Source organism: Microcebus murinus, chromosome 16, assembly GCF_040939455.1.
Source record: "Microcebus murinus isolate Inina chromosome 16, M.murinus_Inina_mat1.0, whole genome shotgun sequence".
In the NCBI taxonomy this organism is placed as follows: Eukaryota; Metazoa; Chordata; class Mammalia; order Primates; family Cheirogaleidae; genus Microcebus; species Microcebus murinus.
This window is the reverse complement of record NC_134119.1, coordinates 59,147,466-59,156,651: the sequence shown is the minus strand read 5'-3', so window position 1 is coordinate 59,156,651 and position 9,186 is coordinate 59,147,466. Positions and strand designations below refer to the sequence as shown.

General features: G+C 48.2%; 1 long non-coding RNA gene across 1 annotated transcript; it reads right to left on the bottom strand.

Moving 5' to 3' along the window:
- Nucleotides 1-6,249: 6,249 nt before the first annotated feature.
- Nucleotides 6,250-8,478, bottom strand: LOC105876923 (uncharacterized). The gene is made up of 3 exons (XR_001156662.3): nucleotides 8,411-8,478; nucleotides 6,689-6,802; nucleotides 6,250-6,446 (listed from the first exon to the last, which is right to left on the bottom strand). It is a non-coding gene; the product is annotated as an uncharacterized LOC105876923 (long non-coding RNA).
- Nucleotides 8,479-9,186: the final 708 nt, after the last annotated feature.

The window sequence follows — 9,186 nt, the reverse complement described above, 5'->3', positions numbered from 1 at the left end:
ATTTAGGGCTATCGTAACAAAGTCCAAAAAAACTGGGTGGCTTAACAGAACTGAAATGTATTCTCTCACAGTTCTGGATTTCAGAAGTCTGAAATCAAAGTTAGAAGCGTCTAGGGAGAATCTTTCCCTGCCTCCTGCTGTTCCTGGTGGCTCCAGGTGTCCCTTGGTTTGTGGCTGCATGACTCCAATCTTTGCCTTCGTCTTCACATGACTTTCTCCTCTTTGTCCTCATCTAGCACTTAGAATGTTTATTTTGCGCTTGGCTGATTTTCACAAACAAGCAAGGGAAAAAAGCCAAATAATTTACAGACATACATAACCAAATCCAGAGAAACCACAATAAGAGTGTTCAAGATTTTAATCCCGGCATGCAGATCAAACAAAATATTAAACTGAGCACACAGACATGCCTCAGACACAGAATGTAAATTCTGTAGAAACCACAGCACTCAAACCAGAAGGACACTTACTTTGTTTTTATACCAGAAAAGACTTTCCAGAAAAGACAACTAAGTCTTCTAGCCTCCCAGGAAGAATGTGAACTCTAATTTAAGGTGGCCTTATAACCAAACCAGATTTTGAATAATATCAAAAAGCCGCTACCAAAAGGAGGGAGGCTTGCCCTGACAAAAGACTCGCCAGGGCAGAAAAGGTGACCCATAGAAGCAGAGAGCTCAAATGGTTCAAGCCAGTACTGCATACAGTTTCCAAGAATCATTAGTTCCTTCTGACGGTGATCTTGCTCCAAGTCCCACTTTGGATGCCATTTATGTCAATCCAAAGAACAAACAGAGACTCTCTAAAAGCAAATGATATTTATTCGGGAGGAGGGCATTGCAATGGGAATATGCATGCCATAGTGAACCCTGTGCATATTCAGGAACCTAAAGAAAGACCAAGGTCTTTAAAGGAAAAATGAGGAGGAATACATAAGTGTTTCGTGATAACTATCCTTGGCTACAAAGAGCAAGACCAAGGACGATTCCAGTCCAAGGGTGGACAGGAAGTTGCTGGGCAGATGTACTCACGGAAGAATTTTTTTTTGTGTGTGTGTAAGGTTGCAATGGCCTTTGGGCAAGGTTTTGGTTTTTGTAGAGTCTTTTGTGATAGTTTTGTTATTAGGCATACGGGTGTGAGAACCATCTCTTCGTGGGCTTCTCTGGCTCTATTTGTCAGGGTTTATTTATTTACTTTTTTTTTTTTTTGAGATAGAGTCTCACTCTGTTGCCCAGGCTAGAGTGCTGTGGCGTCAGCCTAGCTCACAGCGACCTCAAACTCCTGGGCACAACCAATCCTGCTGCCTCAGCCTCCCGAGTAGCTGGGACTACAGGCATGTGCCACCATGCCCTGCTAATTTTTTTTCTATATAGTTTTAGTTGGCCAATTAATCTCTTTCTACTTTTAGTAGAGATGGGGTCTTGCTCTTGCTCAGGCTGGTTTCGAACTCCTCACCTCAAGCGATCCTCACACCTTGGCCTCCCAGAGTGCTAGGATAACAGGCATGAGCCACTGTGCCTGGCCAAGTGACTCCCTTTTGATTTCTGACAACTTTCACACCATCTGCAATCATGCAGCACTTAATGACGGGGATACATTCTGAGAAGTGCACTGTTGGTGACGTCATCATTGAGCGACCATCATAGAATGTACTTACACAGGCCTAGGTGGCATCGCCTACTGCATGCCTAAGCGACAAAAGGTGTAGCTTGTTGCTCATAGGCTACAAACCTGTCCAGCATGTTACTGTACCGAACACTGCAGGCAATTATAACACTATGGTGTTGTGTATCTAAACATAGAAAAGGTACAGTAAAAATACGGCACTATAATCTTATGGCACCACTGTCATTTATGCAGACTGCCTTTGACTAAATGTTGCACACGCCAGTATTTCAGTCTGGAGGAGACTGAATTCCACAGTCCTCTTGTTAGGAGGTGTCTGGGTGAGGCCTGGAAGGTGGAGAGCCGGAAAGATTTGTCAGAAGTCACTAAGCACCACGACACCCCTAAAACCACAACTCCATGTCATTGTACACACACGCATTTAGTAAAAGTGTAAAAACACACAGGAGGATTCACAGCAGCACAAAGTCCAGGTTTTTTATTTTTTTCCTGGAAACAAGGGAAGAAGGGAGGGAAGAGCAGAACACAGAAGGAGAGGGGAAGGAGAATAATATCTATCTATACAATTTTATTTCCAACAAGAAGAGATCTGATGCAAATATAAGAAGACAGTTACATCTTTTAAAAATATTTTTTAATTTTTTGTCTTTTTAAATTTTTTAAAATTTTATTTAATTTACATCTTTTAAATCTTGGTAGTACTTGGGGGTTTGTTGGATCCCTTTTCTGTCCTGTCTGTAGATTTGGAACATTTCTTTTTTTTCTTTTTTTTTTTTTTGAGACAGAGCCTCGCTTTGTTGCCCAGGCTAGAGTGAGTACTGTGAGAACTTTCTGTTCCTGGCTTGAACATTCTGGTTGTTCTATGGAGGGCGGATCAGAGGGGGAGACTGAGGCCAGGGCAGGGAACCTGGGCAAGTGATGACAGGGCATCGGGGAAAGTGGCTGAGTCAGGGGAACTTCTCCCCAGGTTAAGACCTTCACAGGGATGAAAGCAGCCTGCTCACTTGGGGCAGTGGCTGTCACAGCTCCCTCCCTCCCCCATCTGGGCTTTTGTTCCAGCTGTACCCCTACCTGGATCACCCTTCTTCCTTCTCTTTGATGGTTACCTCCTCCTCCTCCTCTAAGTCTTAGCTCAGATGTGCCCTCCCCGGGGAAGCCTTCCCTGACCCCCTAGGTTGGTTGGATCATCTCCTCTGTCCTCTCACATTTAGGATTGTTTTTGGTGACAAATGCCACCCAAACCCATGTCAAAGCATTTTTTTTCCTCCCAAACAAGAAGTATCTTGGCTCACATGAGTGCAAACTGTGTACCGGTTCAGACTGTGCTGGTTCAGGTGCTGTGTGATCCAGCAGCTCAGAAGGCAGTGATTACAAGCAAAGCCTCTGCAGCCGAGTGCCTGGGCCCGGGTCCTGACTTCACCACTCGCGTGCTGGATGACCCTGGGCAGGTCCCTCCATCTCTCTGGCCTCAGTTTCGTTTATGAACTGGGGAAAATAATAGTACTTACTTTTCTTCATCCTCCTCCATCCCCCAGGTGATGTCTGGTCACCCCGGCCTGTCTTTAGTAGAATCCTTCTAGGTCATTTCAGCCAGAATCCCCCTTTAGCCCTGATGTTTCCCCTTAGTGATTTTCCATGCGCTGCCCCCCACCCTGCAATTTTTTTTTTTGAGACAGAGTCTCACTTTGTTGCCCAGGCTAGAGTGAGTGCCGTGACATCAGCCTAGCTCACAGCAACCTCAAACTCCTGGGCTCAAGCAATCCTCCTGCCTCAGCCTCCCAAGTAGCTGGGACTATAGGCAGGCGTCACCATGCCCGGCTAATTTTTTCTTGGCTGTAAAGCCGCACTTGCTCTTTCTGTGTTTGGAGTTGAGTCCAGTTTCTTCCCCCGCTGCGAGCCCCTGTTGCCCATACTTATCGAGATGGTCCAGCATAAGGTCTGCCTTGCCATGCTTTAACGAGTGTCATTGAAGAATTTTGTCTTTCTTTCTTTCTTTTTTTTTTTTTTGAGACAGAGTCTCACTTTGTTGCCCAGGCTAGAGTGAGTGCCGTGGCGTCAGCCTAGCTCACAGCAACCTCAAACTCCTGGGCTCAAATGGTCCTCCTGCCTCAGCCTCCCGAGTAGCTGGGACTACAGGCATGCGCCACCATGCCCGGCTGATTTTTTATATATATATCAGTTGGCCAATTAATTTCTTTGTATTTATAGTAGGGACGGGGTCTCACTCTTGCTCAGGCTGGTTTCGAACTCCTGGCCTCGAGCAATCCGCCCGCCTCGGCCTCCCAGAGAGCTAGGATTACAGGCGTGAGCCAGCACGCCCGGCCTTTTTTTTTTTTTTCCCAGACAGAGTCTCACTCTGTTGCCCAGGCTAGAGTGAGTGCCGTGACATCAGCCTAGCTCACAGCAACCTCAAACTCCTGGGCTCCAGCAATCCTCCTGCCTCAGCCTCCCAAGTAGCTGGGACTATAGGCAGGCGTCACCATGCCCGGCTAATTTTTTCTATATATGTTTAGTTGGCCGATTAATTTCTTTCTATCTTTCGTAGAGACGGGGTCTCGCTCTTGCTCAGGCTGGTTTTGAACTCCTGGCCTCGAGCAATCCTCCCGCCTCGGCCTCCCAGAGTGCTAGGATTACAGGCATGAGCCATCGCGCCCGGCCACGAAGAATTTTTTAACACCCCCTCCCCAGTTTTCTCTCAGGATAGATTGGATCACTCTAGATTGTCACTTTCTGGTGGCATGTCTGTGTCTCACCCCGGTTTACAAGTTCTCAGGGGGTGGGGCTGGATTTCAGCTGGTCACTCCTGTGTTCCCAGAGTCCCGGTCAAGGGCCTCGTGGGCATAAAGAGATTTGAGGTGTGAGGGCATGAATGTGGGCGGGCTGTCCTTAAGAAACAGCGCCCTACTGGCTCTCCCATGGCCCCCACCCCTTGGCAGGGTCCCAGAGTTCGTTTTGACTTCTGGTCCAATGGGCTGGCTGAGCTACCATTTTCTTCCCCTCAAATTGCTGACTCAGGCTGGCAACACTTGTGTGATATTGTGAAATATATATTTGGTCTTGGTCTCGTTTCATGGCCCAGAGCTTTGAAAACCCACGGAATCTCTGGAGTGTTAAGAGTGTCTTTTGGCCCGGCACGGTGGCTCATGCCTGTAATCCTAGCACTCTGGGAGGCCGAGGTGGGAGGATTGCTCGAGGTCAGGAGTTCGAAACCAGCCTGATCATGAGTGAGATGTGTTTCTACTAAAAATAGAAAGAAATGAATTGGCCAACTAATATATATAGAAAAAATTAGCCGGGCATGGTGGCGCATGCCTGTAGTCCCAGCTACTTGGGAGGCTGAGGCAGGAGGATAGCTTGAGCCCAAGAGTTTGAGGTTGCTGTGAGCTAGGCTGACGCCATGGCACTCATTCTAGCCTGGGCAACAAAGCGAGACTTTATCTCAAAAAAAAAAAAAAAGAGTGTCTTTTGCGTGCTGATGAGACAACTGGTGGCTGGCTACCCCCTAGACAGACAGCTTCAGGGTCGGGGCTGGTCACTGGAAAGATCAAGGCATGAATAGAGAATTGGGACTTTCAGCCCCACCCCCCAACCTCTGGGGAGGAGAGAGGGGCTTAAGGGTAGGTCGATCACTAGTGGCCAGTGATGTAACCAATCATGCCTATGTAATGAAGTTTTCATAAAACCCCAAAAGGACTGGATTCAGTGAACCTACAGAGAGCGGAGGTACCTGGAGGGTGACACCTGGGGGAGGGCATGGAAGCTCCGTGCCCCTCCCCATAAGCCTCCACCCAATGCATCTTTCCCCAGCTGTTCATCTGCAACCTTTGTAATATCCTTTATAATCATTGGGTAAAGGTAAGGAAAGTGTTTGTTTCCCTGAGTTCTGTGAGCCACTCTCACAAATGAATGGAGCCTTAGGAGGGGCTCATGGGAACCCTGATCTGTCAGAAATGTCATTGACAACCTAGTACTTGTGACTAAATCTGACGTGGGAGGCAGTCTTGTGGGACTGAGCTCTCACCTTGTGTAATCTGATGCTGTCTCTAGGTAAGTGTTTTTTTTATATATATATATATAGAGAGAGAGAGTCTCACTCTATTGCCCAGGGTAGAGTGCCGGGGCATCAGCCTAGCTCACAGCAACCTCAAACTCCTGGGCTCAAGCGATCCTCCTGCCTCAGCCTCCCGAGTAGCTGGGACTACAGGCATGCGCACCATGCCCGGCTAAATATATATATATATATATATATATGTATAGTTGGCCAATTATTTCTATTTTTAGTACACAGGGGGTCTCGCTCTTGCTTGGGCTGGTCTTGAACTCCTGACCTTGAGCGATCCGCCCGCCTCGACCTCCCAGACTGCTAGGATTACAGCACCTGGCCTGGGTAGATTAAATTATAGGACACCCAACTGGTGTCTGCAGGAGATGCTGGTGTCACGGTTGGTTGGTGTGTAGGGACACCCTGCCCCCTTCACACGTCTGGTGTTGGAAGTGTTGTGTTGAGTGGTGTGTGAGCGTAGGAAGAACACTTTGCATGTCTTTTCTTCATCTCAAATCTCTTGGTACTCCAGACATTGAAGAGCACATGTCCCTTTCAGCCCTGACAGATACTTAGAGCCAGGCTCGATTGTACTCTTGTGTATATTTGGTGGTTTGTTCGTGAGCTAGGAAGGAGGTTACAACTTAGTTAAGTGCAGCAGGAAGAAAACTAAGAAAGGGCTTGAGAGTCCCACGACAATGCTCAAGATGGCCCAGAAGAAGGCTTGTTTGGAGGTCTTTGTTGCCATGTTATAGTCATTTGTTCTGTTGTGGGTCCTTGTCTGAGTTCCAGGGGAGAGGGTCAATGGGGAAAGAGAGGTTAGAAGGGTTATTGCATGCTACCTCTTCCTCCCCTGCTGGTCTGTGGGACTCTAAGGACCCAGGGTGGAGGTCTGAACCCACAGTGGGTGCTGGCACTGCTTGGGCCCCTAGCACAGGAGGGAGAAACAAGGGAGAAGTTGAGTCAGGGCCAGGGCCAGGATGGAGAGGGGAGACTGAGGGTCACTGTGGTGCACATTCCCACCTCAACAGAAAAGATCAATGCTGGGATAGCTAGCGGGAAGCAACAAAAGAGGCCCAAGATGGACAGCAAAAGGTAGTCATTGGGCTTGCTGGTGGGCATCACCGGTTCATAGAGCTGAGGGCAGAAAATGGGTTGTGACTCAGTATGGCTTCTGAACTCTACCGTCCCTTCTGACTCTCTCCTTGTTTACCCTAACACATCTCTCTTTTGCAGCTATAAACTCCTCATTGACCCTCTTTAAAATTCTCACTGATGCCCTTTAACTCCCACCGTGTCCCCTCCTACCTCCCCCTATCCCTTTTATTTATTTATTTATTTATTTTCTTTAGATAGAGTCTCGCTTTGTTGCCCAGGCTAGAGTGAGTGCCATGGCGTCAGGCTAGCTCACAGCAACCTCAATCTCCTGGGCTCAAGCAATCCTGCTGCCTCAGCCTCCTGAGTAGCTGGGACTACAGGCACGTGCCACCATGCCCGGCTAATGTTTTCTATATATATTAGTTGGCCAATCAATTTCTTTCTATTTATAGTAGAGACGGGGTCTCGCTCTTGCTCAGGCTGGTTTCGAACTCCTGACCTCGAGCGATCCTCCTGCCTCGGCCTCCCAGAGTGCTAGGATTACAGGCGTGAGCCACCGCGCCCGGCCCCCCCTATCCCTTTTGATGCCTCCCTGTCCCTTAGAACTCCCTGCTCTCCATGTGCTATAATCTCTCTAACTCTTTCCTGGTAGCACTTTTCCCGTACCCTCTAACCTCCTCCCTGTTTGTGACAGCTGCCTCATCAGCCCTCAACAGCATCTCTGACTTGGCCCCTTCCACTGTCCCCCACAAAACCCCTGACTCTGATGACTCTCATTTGGCCTCCCTAAAAACTCAATGGACCCTCAGAAACACTTTGTTCCTATAACATCGTCCTTGTCCCCAAAGCAGCCTTCTCTTTGCCCCTGTAAAACACCCTACTAATAAGGTACTCACTTTTCATCTGTGAAAACTTCATTATGAATTCATTGTCCCCTTATAAAACTCTTACTCCATAAAACTTTTAATAGCTCTCTCCCTGTCCCTTTTATAACACCCCTCACTTTGTCCCATTAATCCTTCATGGTCCTGCTATATCCCTTTACTCCCATAAACCCCGCAGCCCAGCTCCTTCCAAACCTCCTTGACCACCTATTAACTCCTTTCCCTGTCCACCCATAACCTCTTCTCTTTCCCCTTATAAAATTCTGTCTGCTGAAGACCAAGGCATGGTTAGAGGGTTGGGGGCCTTCAGCCTTTTTCCCCAGCCTCTAGGGAGTGGACAGGGGCTGAAGGTTGAGTTGATCACCAATGGCCAATGGTTTGGTCAATCATGCCTATGTAATGAAGCCTCCATAAAAGCCCAGGGCCTGGAGAGCTTTCAGACAGCTGAACATGTGGAGGGCCTGGAGATGGTGCTCCGGGAGAGGGCATGGCATGCCCCTTCTCACAAGCCTCACCCTGGGCATCTCTTCATTTGTATCCTCTGAAACCAGCTTTCTGACCCTTCGAACTCCTCACTATCCACTTATAACATCCTCCCTGCTCTCCTAAACTCATGTCTCCTCTAAATACTTCTCTGTCCTCTTATAACACCCTCTCTCTCTCTCCACTTATGATCCGTCTCTGCTCCCATCACTTCCCCTCTGCCCTCTCTAACCCTCTTCCTCCTACTTCCTGTCCCCCTCAAACATTCCCAGTAGGGTACCTGGGCCTGGCACTGCCGGTGTTACAGGAAAGCTCTTCATTGATCACAAAACACCAGGGATTACCATGGAGACCAGGCAGAGCCCGCCTCCTAGCCTGTCTTTCTCATTCTATTGGCCGATTGGAGGTTGTGTGTAATAGGGTGGGAATGACTACCTGGCTACTGATTGGTGTGATGGGCTTCTGGCCCTTCCTATTCTTTAAGTTGATTGGTCATTTGGGAATCCCTGGTTCCACCTTCAGAAGGTGCCTGGAAATAGGCTTCATCTCCTTGAACACCTTTGTTTAAAGGCTCTTCTTGAACATCTTGGTGGAAAAGCACTACTTGGGGCAAGAGTGATGTGGGCCTGGGAATGTTGTATTGCCTGAGGAAAAATGCAGTGTTTTTCCTCTGTTCTCACACCAGGACAATCAACACAGAAGACTTCTGTGTCCAAATGTGTGTGGGGTTTTCCGCATATCCCAAGCAAGTCATTCATTCTGCAGCAGACACCTGCTGGCTGTCCTTCAAGTCAATTCTGACACTAGCCACCTGGAGATAGTATGAGATCCCACAGGTTGAGGGCTCAGTCCCACAAGGCTGCCCCTCCCCCTTCAGGCACCAGTTGCAAGTTCAGGCATTTGGAGCTTCTGACCAGTTGGCTTCAAGTTGGGTCTGCCACAACCCCCTCTTTAGGTTAGTTTAATTTGCTAGAGCAGTTCACAAAACCCAGGGAAACACATTTACTGGTTTATTATAGAGGATACTACAAAGGATACAGATGAGGAGATAGGCCG